The sequence below is a fragment of the Pteropus medius genome, unplaced genomic scaffold (genome assembly GCF_902729225.1).
Source record: "Pteropus medius unplaced genomic scaffold, Ma_sr-lr_union100, whole genome shotgun sequence".
NCBI lineage: Eukaryota > Metazoa > Chordata > Mammalia > Chiroptera > Pteropodidae > Pteropus > Pteropus medius.
In genome coordinates this window covers 2,920,587-2,933,619 of record NW_024355990.1, presented here as the reverse complement: position 1 = coordinate 2,933,619, position 13,033 = coordinate 2,920,587, and the positions used below count along the sequence as shown (strand labels likewise).

Sequence of the window (13,033 nt, the reverse complement as noted above, 5' to 3'; positions counted from 1 at the left end):
CCATCCGTTTCCACCTCTTCCCCATGGCTCCCAGGGCCCCCATGTCTGCTGTGGATGCCACCGTCACCCTGTCAGGCCGCCTCCTCCCGGAGGGCTTCCTGAGCTTCTCCTCTGCCCACTGCAAACTCGCTCGTCTTTGCCCGGCACTTTGCCCCGTCCTTCCTCCCCACGTTTCTCACGCTCAGCCTTGCCTTGCAGCTAACCGGACGCCCGCCGCCCGCCGTCTCTCTTCTTGTCGCCCGCCCGCTCCACCTTCCCTCCTCCCACAAATTCGGGGGCGGACGACTTTCTCAAGCTTCCCTCCACCCCAGTCCTGGCGCATGGCGAGTCGTCCACAGTCTCGGTTTAACACTCTACGCCCAGTGTCTTCTCTGGACCAGGTCGGGCCAGCCTGACAGGTCATTCCCGGGCCAGGGGCTCCCTGCACCCTCACTCGGTTCCGAGGCCCCAGGGCCACCTGTGGCTTGAGAGCCGGCCTGTCCTCCCCGTCCCTGTTACTGATTCAGCTCCTCACCGCCTGGCCTGTCTTCTTCCGGGAGAAGCCACCCAGGCGCCTGCGATTCTCTCCCCACCTTGTCTTCCCTCTGGGGACACGAGCCGTCCTTGGGCTGCTCCCAGCGGCTCCGCTGCCCCGTGCCACGTGCTCCCCTCTCTCCGTCATTTTTCAGGACTTGACTTTCTGAAAGCTGTGCCTACTTTGCCCAGCCCTGACCCAGGAGGTCATTCGGCCAGCAGCCCCTGCGTCTTGTCCTGCCCGTTTGGAACTCGCCCTGTGACCCCACAACACTCCCGTCCTCTCTCGGGGCCTCGGTCTCCTCCTCTAGCAAAGGGACTCACCTGTTAGTGTATAATAAGGTCCTCTAGTTAGATGAGGGGCGGGCGTGTTTCGGCCAGGACCCCCCAGTGGGTGGGGAAGGAGGATGACTGGGCGTGGCAGTCTCATGCCCAGGCTAGACACGGGTCCTGAGCCCGGTGGGGGACAAGCTAGCCAAGCCAATATTTCTGTTCCTCTTCTAGGGACTCGGTTCTAGAGGGGGAGGTGGCCTGGGCTTGCAGGCGACGCTGCTGGGCCACGGTGGGACTGGAGCCAGTGGGCTTCCAGGAAGGGAAGCTAAAGATACCCCCTTCCCGGCATGGCTGGAGCCCTGAGAGGACAGGGATCCAGTTCCCGTCCTGTTGTCGCCGGGGGGCAGGGGGTGGTGACCAGGAGGGCCCCCGAGCAGCCGTGTTGGGCTGGGCGTTGCTGGGGGCTGGAGCCCAGGACGGGGCATCCATTGGCTGAGTCCCGGGGCTGGTGGGCGAGGTCAGGGCAGGGCCGACTGTTACTGGAAGCTCAGCAGCTCTGTCTGTCTCTTTGCCAAGCTGCCCACTGCATTCTTTGGCCTCCTATTTCCAGGCAGTGTCTGCATAGGTCCCAGCCTGGCCTGCCTGAGCCTGGGTGCCACGGTGCGCATGTTCGGGGTCACCGGAGCTGTTGTTTGGGGCAGCAGTTGAGATGGGTGTGTGGGGCCAAGCAATGCTCGGTGGGGGCTGGTCTCCCTGGGGCAGGCACGGATCATTTTTCCCCAAAGTGACAGTTCTGGGAGCTCAGGCTAATTTGGGTGAGCTGGATGTGCCAGTGTGTGTGTGTGTGTGTGTGTGTGTGTGTGGCACGCATGACAGTGTAGGTGCCTTGAGACCAGGGGTCAGAGGTCTGCTACCCCAGCATGTGAGGCGTGCCCTGTCTTCGCTGCGGGGTACCCCAGGGATGCAGTATGCTCTAAGGACTGTGGCGGGGACCGTGTGGCCTGCTTGCCTGACCATACCTGACTGGCCTCGCAGGGCGGCTTCCCAGGGGTTTTTCCCAGGACACCCTCACGGCTCCAGGGGCTGGCGCTCCTGGACTGCGGGATCCCGTGCTCTGTGACGTCCCCAACGCCCTGTCAGGGAATGTGGGGACAGCAAGAAGCAGCCTGGCTTCATGCCATCCGGTGGTCACGGCATAAACACTGAGCTCCATACCTGGCGTTTTTTGTTTTTATTTAAGAACTTTGATTGTGGTAAAATACACATCACATAAAGTTTACCATTTTAACCATTTTTAAGTGTACAGTTCAGCAGCGTTAAGTACATTCGCCCTGTGCCGTCGCCACCATTACCTCCAAGACGCGTTCATCTTCATGAACCAACTGTGTCCTGCGCATCAACAACTCGCCACCCTCCCTCTGCCCCCGGGATCCACACTACTTTCTGTCCCTATAAATTCGTCTACTCTAGGGACCTCACTGGAGCGGGATCGTACCGTATTTGTCTTTTTGCATCTTATTTCACTTAGCGTGATGTCCACAAGGTTCATGCACGTCGTGGCAGGCATCAGAATTTCCTTCTTTTTTAAGACGATTCTGTGGTGTGGATGGGCCACATTTTGTCCATTCATTCATTCATCTGCAGATGAATGTTTGGGTTGTTCCTTTGGCCACCATGAGATGCCTGGATTTGAACCCTGGCACCAAGCAGCAGTGGGGACCAGGGAACCTGATCCCCCTGGACCTCTCCTCTGTGAAGTGGGGTCTGTGACAGTCCCAACCTGCTGGTTCTCGTGTCTAAATGAGGTCACCAAGCACTGTCCTCCTAGAAGTCTGCTCGGATATGCAACCATGGGAGGGAGGGGACCGGGGAAGGGGTGACTCTGTTGGGGCCATGGTGGGGAGCGTGGGTTGGACTCGGCTCTGGCGGTGAGCCCAGAGGGGGTGGCAGGGTGGCCCTCCCAGGGTGCTGGAGGAGACTCTTCAGCTTCAGCTTTCTCTCACTTCTATGCCCCCTGCTATCATTCCCTCGGGCTCCTCACCCCCCCGGCCTTCTGGAACCGCTTTGGGGAGCACGTGGGGTCTACCTGACCTCTCTGGCTGGGAGATGGTCCTGTCTCTCTGGAATTCCAGGTCTCAACCTTCCTTTCCCGCTCAAATCTGGCCTTGGCATTCCCACCAGACCCTCCCCTCACCTCGGGGCCTTCTAGGAGGCAGAGGTGGGAGTGTCCAATCAGCTCTGGGGTGCCTGTCTCCCCCCCACCCCCGTCCTGAGGGCCTCCCCACTGCAGCCAGGTTGGACCAGCCCCAAAGGAGAAAGCAGGATGGTTCCAGGAAGCCTCTGCAGCCAGGGATGTGAGCCTGAGCTCCCCAGATCAATGTGGGAGGGCGGGCAGCCAGCAGGCTGGCCTGTGGCGTCGGAGTCGGGTCTCAGGGCGCCTCAGTTTCCAGCATCAGTCCCCCAGCCCAGCTGCTTCCTGCACGGGCTGCCACCCCTCCCCCCACAAGCCTGTTTCCTCTTTCCTCACTTGGGCCCCTGCTCACCCCTGAGAGGGAGGCCCTGGCTGCATAAGCCTTGATGCGACAACCTGAGGTCGGGGGGCTTCCTCCCCACTCTCGGCCCCCCTCACCGTGGGGCCTCCAAGCCTCAGTTTCCTCTTCTGGATAATGTGGGTAGACAGTGGCCAGCGATCAAGGCTTAACGAGAGAACACCGTAAAGGGCCTGGCCAGTGGCAGCACACCGTCACGGGGGTTACATCCTTGGCTCGCATGCTCAAGACACACAGGATGAGGGCAGGGGGGCCTCGGGCGCACTGGACCCAGGTCTGCCATGGCGTCGCCTGGATGCCTCTCTTCGCCTCCCAGCCCCGCCTTCCTCTGCGTTCCTCTGAGTTTCGCCCTCAGGAAGGCTCTCCCGGCTGGTGACGCGAGTGGCTGCAGCAATGGTAGGAAGCGTCCAGGGCTGGCAGGCTGGGGCCTGCTTGGGTCTTCTCCCCACGGCCGGACCAACGGAGCATGCGCATTTCCACCGAGCCTGGGTCGTGCCCCGGGCTGTCAGGGAGCCACAAACACCAAGAATGGTGAGGGAGTACAAACCGGGGTGCGCTGACGGAAAGAAGGGAAGGGGGTGCGGCGGAGACAAGGGCAATGGAGGGCCACTTTGGGGACAGATCTGGGTTCCGAGCTAGTTCCACCCGACTCCAGGCTCGTGCTGTCAGTGCCTGAACCTCCTGTGCCGCCTCCATGACCGGGAGCAGAGACGAGGTTCCGGGTGGGGCTGAGTGCCATCCTAGGGTGCTGGCTCCTAGGCCTCCTTCTCCACAGGGCAGGGGACCGCCAGGTGCCACAGGGTCACCAAGAAGGCATGGAGCCTTTGCAGAAAAGTGAGACATGGGGTGGGAGGGCTGCTTTCTCATGAACGTGAAGCCAGCAGGTGGCTTCTGTCACCATCTATTCTGTGACCATCACTTACCGTTTTGGGTGCATTTAGAGCATCAATCCTTGCAACAGCCCTGGGAGGAAAGGCAGCGTCACCGTCCGCTTTGAGCAAGGAGAGGTCAAGGCTTCGGGACACTGAGTCAGCTGCCCGGGCCCCCCAGGTCCTGCGCTCGTGCCTGTCCCCTCACTCGGGGGGGCTTCTTCCCCTGTCTTGGGCACCCCTGACCTCACCCTCAGGTCCCCTTCGTTTGTTTAACTAACATCACGTTTTTGAATAGGTCATATATTCTCAGGTTCAAAATTCAGATGTGACATTTCTCAGCTGTGCGAAGGCCAACATGCTGGTCGTGACATTGTGCTGTAGTTTTGAAAACTGTTACCATTGGGGGGACACGAAGCAAACCGAATGTGGGATCTTTCTGTGCCATTTCTTAAAGCTGCATGTGAACCTGTAATGATCTCAATGTCAATTTCAGTGAATAGAATTTACTTCCGGTGCCAAAGTCTGCCTTCGGGGCTTCTCCCCTGTGCCCACAGCTGCCCAGGCTTGGACCGGGGGCCCCTGTCACCACGTCACAGCTCTTTCACAGCTACCTCCAGGTTTAGCTGGTGTCTGACCCACTGGGCACTCAGCAAAAGTGAGGTGGGAGGCTCAACAAAGGGATGACTGGATGAGTGAATGAATGCATGAATGGGTCTGTGAAGAAATGCATGAATGGATCTATGAATCGATGCATGAATGGATATGCTCCAGGTAGGATGGAGACAGCAATGAAGGCTTAGGGCCTAGGGGTGTGTCGGGGGTCACCCTCCTTGGGCCTTGGAGCAGAACAGCCCCTTGGAAAGCTGGACCACATGCCTGGCCTGAGACCCGGGTCTCCCTCCAAGAAACACCGCCCAGCAACCAAAACCATAAGGGGCTGAAATCCCCAGCCTGCCATTTTCAGACACCCTGAGGTGAACTCCCAGTCCACAGCAGCATGTCTTACTATCCCAGCCAAATACCCCAAAACATCCCCAGTCCCAGGTTCCAGATTCTGCCTGAGGCGCACGCCCTGGAGGCTCCCCTCCCGGGTGAAGCAGGGCCTGAGTGTGGTGGGGTCTGAGGCAGCTGAGGGGAAAGGCGCTCAGACCCCGGTTCCTCACAGTTTGGCTCCTCCCCCTCCGCAGGTGAGCCGAGAGCCCTCAGGAAGGGGAGGGGGGACCTTGTGCGGGGGACCAGCGGCAGCCTTGGTTCCTCTTTTGACTCTGCTGCCTGGTCCCCCATGAGAACCTCCCTTCCAGCTTCAGGGAAGGCGCAGAAACCCAGGGGTGACACGAGGATGGGGGGGCTAGTGAGACCGGGAGGCGCTCCTGTCTCTTCCTGCAGCAGGTCCCCCGGGCAGGAGCTGGGCCGGAAGTTAACCCAGGGAGAGGAGGGCAGCCCCTCCCCCCAGCAGACACCCCGCGGAGCGGGAGCTAACAGAGCATGTCTCCCTCTGTCTCCCACCCATCTCTTTCTCCCCACCAGCTCCCAAATCAGGAGTGAGGGATGGCGTCCTGCCCCAGCCACTCACTCCCGGTGGCCCCGCAGCGGTCGCTCCTGCTTTAGGGAGGCAAGTCAGCGGCCTCTAACCCTTGGCCAGAACGAGTCTTAATTCTAGGAGTTGGTTCAGAGGGAATATTTGCTGATCACTCCAACCCCTTAAAACTGGGGGGATTGAAAGGATAGTTCTAGCTAAGGAGGGCGGGGGGAGCTGTCTGGTTCAAGTACGGGTCAGCGGGCCGGGCCAGCGAGGCCTTCGCTCCGGTTTGCCTGTAACAGTAAGAGCCACGACTTCAGAGCGGTCAGGGCCCGGTCCTGGGCACCCTGCACCTGGCTGTCGCTCTCGCGGCTCTGGGGTGGGGTAGACGGCCCCTCTCCCCCGTTACAGGCAGGCAAGGAGCGAAGTGCCTTGTCCACCAAGAAAGCGGTGAGAGAGCCGTGCGCGAAAGGAGCCCCGGCCCGCGAGTGACGGCGTGGCGCGTCCCGCGCTCCATTAGGCGGCGGAGCGTCGGGCGCGCATCGATCGCTGCTGGAGACGCAGCCGCTGCGCCCGCGCCCCCCGGCTGTCGGGAACCCGCGGCTCCGCGCGCGCTTACTGGAAACGTGCTCCCGAGCGACGAGAGGCTCGGTGGACCGAGCCCCGGCCGCCTTGTCCGAGGGCCGGGCCCGGCACCAGGGCGCCTGCGGCTGTCGCCCCCGAGGGGCCGCCCTGGGCGCGGGCCAGCCCTGGGGGACCCGGCACGTCGTCGCGGGGCTCACAGGGCCTCCTGGCGGGGCAGGAGGCGGAGGGAACTGGCATGCGGCCGGGGCGGGGGACCCGCCGGAGAAGCCGCGGGGCGGGATGTCAGCAGCTGTGAAACGAAGCCTCCTCCCTTCCCGGTATTCTCGTGGCCACCCCGAGCTGGGTGGCGCAGCGCCAGGCCCAGACGGGAGCCCCACGCCCTGCCGAGGGTGCAGGTGGGCCTGGGCCCAGGAGGGTCCTGTCTCCTGACACAGGAAGAAGCCCCTCCCTCCCTGCTGCCTGCCACCCGGCACACCGGGGCCGGGCACGCCTGCCATCACAAAAGATTATGGAAGCACCAACCACGCGGGTGTCCCTGGGTGCAGCGCACTGGACGGGGGCGGCTGTCTCCCTTTCCGAAAAATGTTCCACAGCATGGAGATTTATTTAAAAACCAGAGACACTTTATTACTAGGTTTATATACTGCGTACCCACAAAAGTTGAAAATTTTAAAGGATGAGATTTAAAAAACATAGAAGCGTCGTGTTTCTTTCTATATGCCAATGGCTTGTCTTGCACACGGCCCACTTCAAAGACCTGGGCTTAGTGGCTGCAAAGGGGCTGGGCCTGGAGCTGGAGCAAACATCCCCCATTCACCCCTCCCTCCCATTCTCGGTCCTGATCACCCTGCCCCACCGGACCCCTGTTCCTACTTCCTGGCACTCAGCACAGGGTAGCAGACAGCAGGCTGGGGGGGCTGGAGGGTGCCCTGAGGTCTGGGTGCAAATCTCGCATCTGCTATTTATTTACTGGCTTGGCAACCTGGGGCCTCTCTGAGCCTCAGTTTCCTCTTCTCTAAAACTGAGGGAACAGCATCTTCCTCCTTCCTCGCAAAGCAGAGCGCCTGGTGGTTTGTGGGCTGCCCCTCCCCCAGCCTTGGCTCTGCAGCCAGATGGGCAGAGCAGGCTGTGGGAAAGGAGCCCCTGAGCCACGGCCGATGGCAAAGCAGTTAGGACAGGCCCCGCCCCCAGGGCCAGGCAGGAAGCTGCGAAGACCATATAGGTTCAGACAGAATGGATCTTGGTGTCTGGCTTAGGTTCTGGCCAAGGGTGGGTAACTGCTAGTAACATCCACGTCACAAAACTGAGTGGCTGTGGGAAATAAAGGGTGCGAGGAGGAGCTGGCCGGTGAGAAGAGTGAGAGACCAAAGAGTCAGTCAGTCAGTCAGTCAGTCAACAAACAGTAACCGAGCGCGGGCTCTGCGCCGGGCATGGATCTAGGCGGTGCTCAGTCCAGGAGCTCGCCCAGTATCCTGGGATCCCCCTGGCCCAGGGTGTCCCCATCAGGGAGCACTGCTTCTCTGAGGAGCTTCAGAGCCACCTTCAGGCCACGGCTGCAGGGCCCCCGGGAGCTGCGGGAGGCCAGGCCCAGAGCTGAGGTGTGGTCCCCCTAGGCAGGAGTGACTCAGGCCCCGCCAAGCCTCCCCATTGCCTGGGTTCGGTTTGTTTAAGAACAAATTAGTCACGGAACAGGCAGCTTTCCCGAAAATAAAATGAGAATCCCCAGGAAGCAGGGAAAATTGAAGGCGGGCGGTGAGTCAGCACGTGCTGCCCCGGGCTCCACTTTCCAAAAGGCTGCGCCCTCTGTCCCCTCCCCCCGCCAGCCCCCAGGTCCTGGGCGCTGACGTCCACACCCGCCCCCGCCCCGCTGATCTCGCTGCGATCCCGCCCCCGGTTCGCACCTTCTGCTCTTTTCCTTCTCTCGTCCTCTCCCGACTTTCCCACCTGCGGCATCGCCTCTGCCCGGCCCCGGCCTCACGCACGCGCCCTCGCTCGCTCGCGCGCGGATCTCGTCCCGTCCCGGTCCGCCGTCCCGCGTCCGCCCTCAGTTCCATTCGCATTCCGGAGCACGCACCAGGCCCCCGGCGCCGGGGCGGGAGGGAGCACAGCGGCAGCCGAGGCAGCCTCGTCTCTCCAGAGCCCTTCCTTGTGGCCAAGGAGACTCCAAAGGCGGACACCTGAGAGGACTTAGCAGACCACACAGTCAGCCTCCTGGGCCCGTCCCCCTCCCCCTCCGCCTGCTCCCGGGGTCACTCCCACTGGGACAGGCAGAGCTGGGCCCCCAGAAGGCGAAAGGACAGTGCCTGAGGACTGCATTCCAAATTCTCTGTCCCTTCCCTCCTCCTGGTCAGGGAGCAGGGCTGGTGGGCTGAGTGGGGTGTGAGGGCCCAACCAAGCAGGGTAGGGAAGCCGGGGGGAGGACACCCATCCACTGTCCCTTCCTGTGCTGGAAGCAGGGGTGGCGGGGAGGGGAGCTGGGCTGTGATTCTGAATTTGAGGGCCGAGCTCTGATGTCACTCTTCCCTGATTGTCCATCCTGAGCCTACTGTGGGACAAGGCCCGGCCTGAACTTTGGGGCGGACCCTGGCTGTGCTCCCCACCGCCCGAACGTGGGGATGGTTCCAGGCTGCAGAAGGGAGCCAGGCACCGGGAGCCTGGCCTCTCAGGACAATGCCAGCCTGCTGTGGCCTGGGGTCCGCCTGGCCAGAGTGTTGAGACCCCTCCATCAGGACAAGGCACTGAGTACATAGGGACACCTCTCCCCATGGCTCCCCGCCCCCATGGCCAGGGCCCACCTTCCCCCCCACCCCAGCTGGAATTGGTACTGCTCCTCTCCTCAAGACCCCCCCGGGGCCACTGGCTTCCCAGACCCCTCTAACTGCCAGGGGAGGCAGGCCTGGGTCGCCGGACTGGGCTGGGGTCTCCCGTCTCTCGCGTCGCTGGCCAATCTCCGTCTGCCGCTATTCGATGAATAATTTAGTTGTTCGAATTACAGTAAAGAGCTATTGAGCTTCCCTTCCCAAATCGGTAAGAGCAGATACAAGATGCCTTGGTTTCTTCTAAGGAAAGTCCCTTTCCCAGTGAGACCGAGGCTCGTGGGCGGGGACCTGCCCCTCCCTCCCAATCACTCGCCAATATGGGAGAGTAATAAGGGACCCTTTGTTTCTCTTGGCTGTAAAAACTAGATTGAAAAACTGGATATTAGATGCCAGTTCTTGGGAGCAGGAAAGTACAACTGTCCTGAGGGGTGCATGGGGTGGTTCTCAGGAAACAGCCTAGAGGAGCGCGCGTTGACCCCAAGTCACAAGCGTGGTCCCTGGAGGGGATCCGAGGGACAGGAAGGAGCATTGCAAGAGCCTGGGAGGAAGGAGCATGGGTGTGAAACCTACTGGGTGGTGTAATAGCATACGTGCGTGAACGTTTGCACACGTGTGTGAACGCACATGTGTTGCACACGAGTGTGTCACAGCTGAGTGCATGCATGTGCGCAGGTGAGCACGTGTGCACTCATGTGTGCACGTGCAAGCATGTGCATGTGCATGCACGTGTGTGGGTGTGTGCATATGTACAGGCGCTCCAGTGGCGAGGCTGGGCGGTGCGGCTGGGACTGGGTGGGGGTTCTCCGCGCTGGGAGCTGGGAGGCTGTCAGCTGTCATGGAGCGTTCAGTCTGCTCCGGCTGGAAGAGTTGGGTGGGGAATCGGGTGGGCTGGAGGCCCTGCCACCAGTCAGGTGACTTGCAGGCAGGCAGGGGAGGGACTTTAGGAAGTTCAGAGAGAGGGAGGGCAAGGGTGAGATCCCTGGCTGGAGGACTCACTGAAGGATGAGGCAACTCCAGGGGCCGGAGCGTCCTGGGTTCCGGAGCCGGGGAGAGCCAGGAGGTGGGGCTCCGCTGGCGATGGAGCCGGTGGGTGTGGACCGGGGGGAGGGGCCGGAGCCCGGGCCTGGAGTCTGGCCCTGCTGATGGAGGCAGCCCAGGCCAGGGGCAGAGGGAGAGGATGCGCGGCAGGGAGGGCTGAGGGCACAGGTCCCTGCTCTCTGCAGCTGTGGCAGGAGCAGGAAGCGGGAGGAGAGGAGCCTCTGAAGTCATGCCTGGCGGCAGGCTCAGCCCGTGCACCGGGAATCTCGCCCGCAGCCAGCTCTCTGGGTCCCGCTGGGGGGACGGGCCTGCATGTCCCACGACACGCCCCCCCACCCTGGAGCCACTTGGCCTGTGACCCACACCTGATCTACTGACTTTGTACTCGGGTGATTCCAACTGGCCTTGCGCAGCCACCGAGATGCCCTCCATGTCTGTCTGTCCTGGGCAGGGACGCCCAACACAGGAGCAGACAGCACACAGTGACGCCCTGAGGGGTGAGGATGGGCCCCCCTCCTCACTTCCCTCCTCCACGCTCTCAGCCCCACCCTCGCCTCTGAGACTCCCCCCACCCCAACTCTGGAGAGTCAGAGACAGCTGAGGAGCAGGGGTTTCCAGGGTCACTCTAACTGGTCCCAGATGCCACAAGGCTGACCCTGCCTCTGGAAGACGGCTCCCAGACAGGCGTACGAAGGTGGCTTCTCGTGGAGGCAGCACCGGCCAAGCCCTGGGTTTGCGGATCTGAGTGGGGGGACTAGAGGCCTCAGGGGACCCACCTCTCCTCTGCGCTCCAGTGGAGGGCCTTGACCCTGCCGCCCCCAGGAGAGGCCTCCCAGCCCCCTCAGGGTTGGCTTTTACCACTCCCCCCACCCATGGGGCAGCCCCAAAGCGCATAGGCACAGCAGTGGCCACCACTTTCCCCCAGCCAGGTGGCACGGTTCACCCAATAAATGCCCAGGCATTCCCCTGAGAGCCTCCTGTGTTCCCAGCACCTGAGGGAGCCTTTGGGATGCTCCCCGACCCTCATCTGAGGCCTCTTCTTCCCAGAAGGCCCTGTGGGGCCCAGCTGGGTCTCAGCACCACCTGGGCAGATGTGGGCCCTGAGGGGAGGCTGGGGGTGGAGTGGGAGGGGTGGGGGTGGGGTGGCCCTGTCCTATGTCTCAGCATTGTTCTGGCTGTGGCTGAGCAGGAGCCAGAGAGAGGACTATTGGGGCCCCCTCTAGAACAAGACAGCACCCCTAGGAACACCCTGGCCCCTTCCTCCCTGAGAGCTCTGAGCCCTGTCTTGGCTCCTTGGGGAGAGGGAGGTGTGGCCAAGCCCCAAAGAAGGGACAAGAGTTCTCCCAGTCTCCCTGGCAAAGAATGTTCTGGTTCCCAAGTCCTGCTGGGCCCAGATGCTGCTCCGTGCTTCCTGGCGATAAGGAACAGGGAACTCTCTGCACCCCTCCCTTTTCCCCTCCCCACTTCCCCCCTCCAGAGGCTTGTGTAGGCGGGCACCTGGCTGGTGGCAGCTGAGCAGAGCCACCTGCCCTTACTACCTCTTTCCCGATAGGCAGCCTAGCAGAGGGCCTGGCACACAGTAGGTGCTCGGTAAGTGCTTATTGATTAAATGTGCTTCTGACACACTGTCTCATTATCTTCACCGCATCTGAGTGATGTTATCTCCATTTCATAGACCAGCTAACCGAAACCCAGAGAGGCTAAGCAGCTTGCCCTGCATCACCCAGCTGGCTGGGGTAAAGGCAGGAACGGCGCCTCCACACTGTTTCCTGGGTGCTGAGTTGCAGGGACCCGGTCCTGGGCCTCTGTCCCAGGTAAGCCTCCAGGAGACGCGGCCAGGCTTCTCTGGGGTCTGAGCTTGCTCAGCAGCTGACGGAGGCTCCCATCAGCCTCTGCCCTCCCAAAGGCCCCTGCCCTTCCATGGGACGGCCGTCTTTGGGACCTAGCTCTGGGCCAAGTCCTGCCTTCTCAGGGTGAGACCCAGTGCTTCCGGATCTGATTCTGCAGTCACCACCGCCCCTCCCTAGCCTGAGCACGGCCTGGGCCCCTGACTGTGGACACGTCCCTGCTGGCCACGGCCTCCAATCAGCCTCCAGCCGGGTCCTTCCCGCCAAGTGTTACTCTCCCCACATGTCAGAGGGGGACAGCAGTTACGCTGACACCTTCGCATGCCTAGCGTCAGCCTGGGAATCGGGGTGTACCCCCGATGGCCAGACCAGGTGAGCATGCAGTCCAGCCGTGGTCTGCCTTCCCACCGCGAGGTGTCTTGGGGAGGTTCTGAGGTTGGGGGCGGGAAGGTGCGGGCCCCCTCCTCTGGACTTGCAGGCGCTGACCTCAGGACCAGCCTGGCCACTGCCGCTGGCTCTCCCTTCTAGCTCTTTCCCACGGAACAGCCTGGCTTCAGGGATCCCCATCACCTCATCAGAAGGCCCCCCGCCCCACCTCCTCTCCACAGAGAGCAAAGAGGAGAAAGGCCAGGGTCATCCATCGATCCATTGGAGTCTGGGGCAGTCACAGCGGAGACCCACAGTGGACATCATGGCTTCGGGGGGCAGCAAGATGAGAACATTGCCATTAGGCACCATCAGCTCTCATCCGGAGGCTGGAGGAAGCGCCCAGCGTCCCCCAAGTCAGGCATCCCTGCCCCCCCACCCCCGCAAGAGCAGCCCTCTGGTGTCAGCCGTGCCAAGAGCCATCCTCCAACTGCCACCAGGAAGATGGGGACATGGTTCCTGGTCCCAGGCAGGAGCGAGGTCGAACACCTAGGAAGCACGGGAGGAAACATGGAAGGAGAAAGGAAGAGGGGAAGAAAGAAGAGGCTAAGGAGGGAGGCAGGAGGCAGGAGAAGAGAGGGAGGGAGGGGTG

At 61.8% G+C, this 13,033-nt stretch overlaps 1 long non-coding RNA gene across 6 annotated transcripts in view; it reads left to right on the top strand.

The window, feature by feature from the left end:
- Window positions 1-7,502: 7,502 nt before the first annotated feature.
- Window positions 7,503-13,033, top strand: part of LOC120600082 (uncharacterized) — a 10,154-nt gene continuing 4,623 nt past the window's right edge. Inside the window, exons 1-4 of one of the 6 annotated variants that reach the window (XR_005652090.1) lie at window positions 7,503-8,063; window positions 11,721-11,758; window positions 11,844-11,982; window positions 12,141-12,387. This is a non-coding gene — a long non-coding RNA (uncharacterized LOC120600082). Of the gene's footprint in view, window positions 8,064-10,009; window positions 10,217-10,245; window positions 10,863-11,720; window positions 11,759-11,843; window positions 11,983-12,140; window positions 12,388-13,033 lie in introns of those variants that run through there. The other 5 variants (XR_005652089.1, XR_005652093.1, XR_005652088.1 and 2 more) reach the window with 5 other exon arrangements.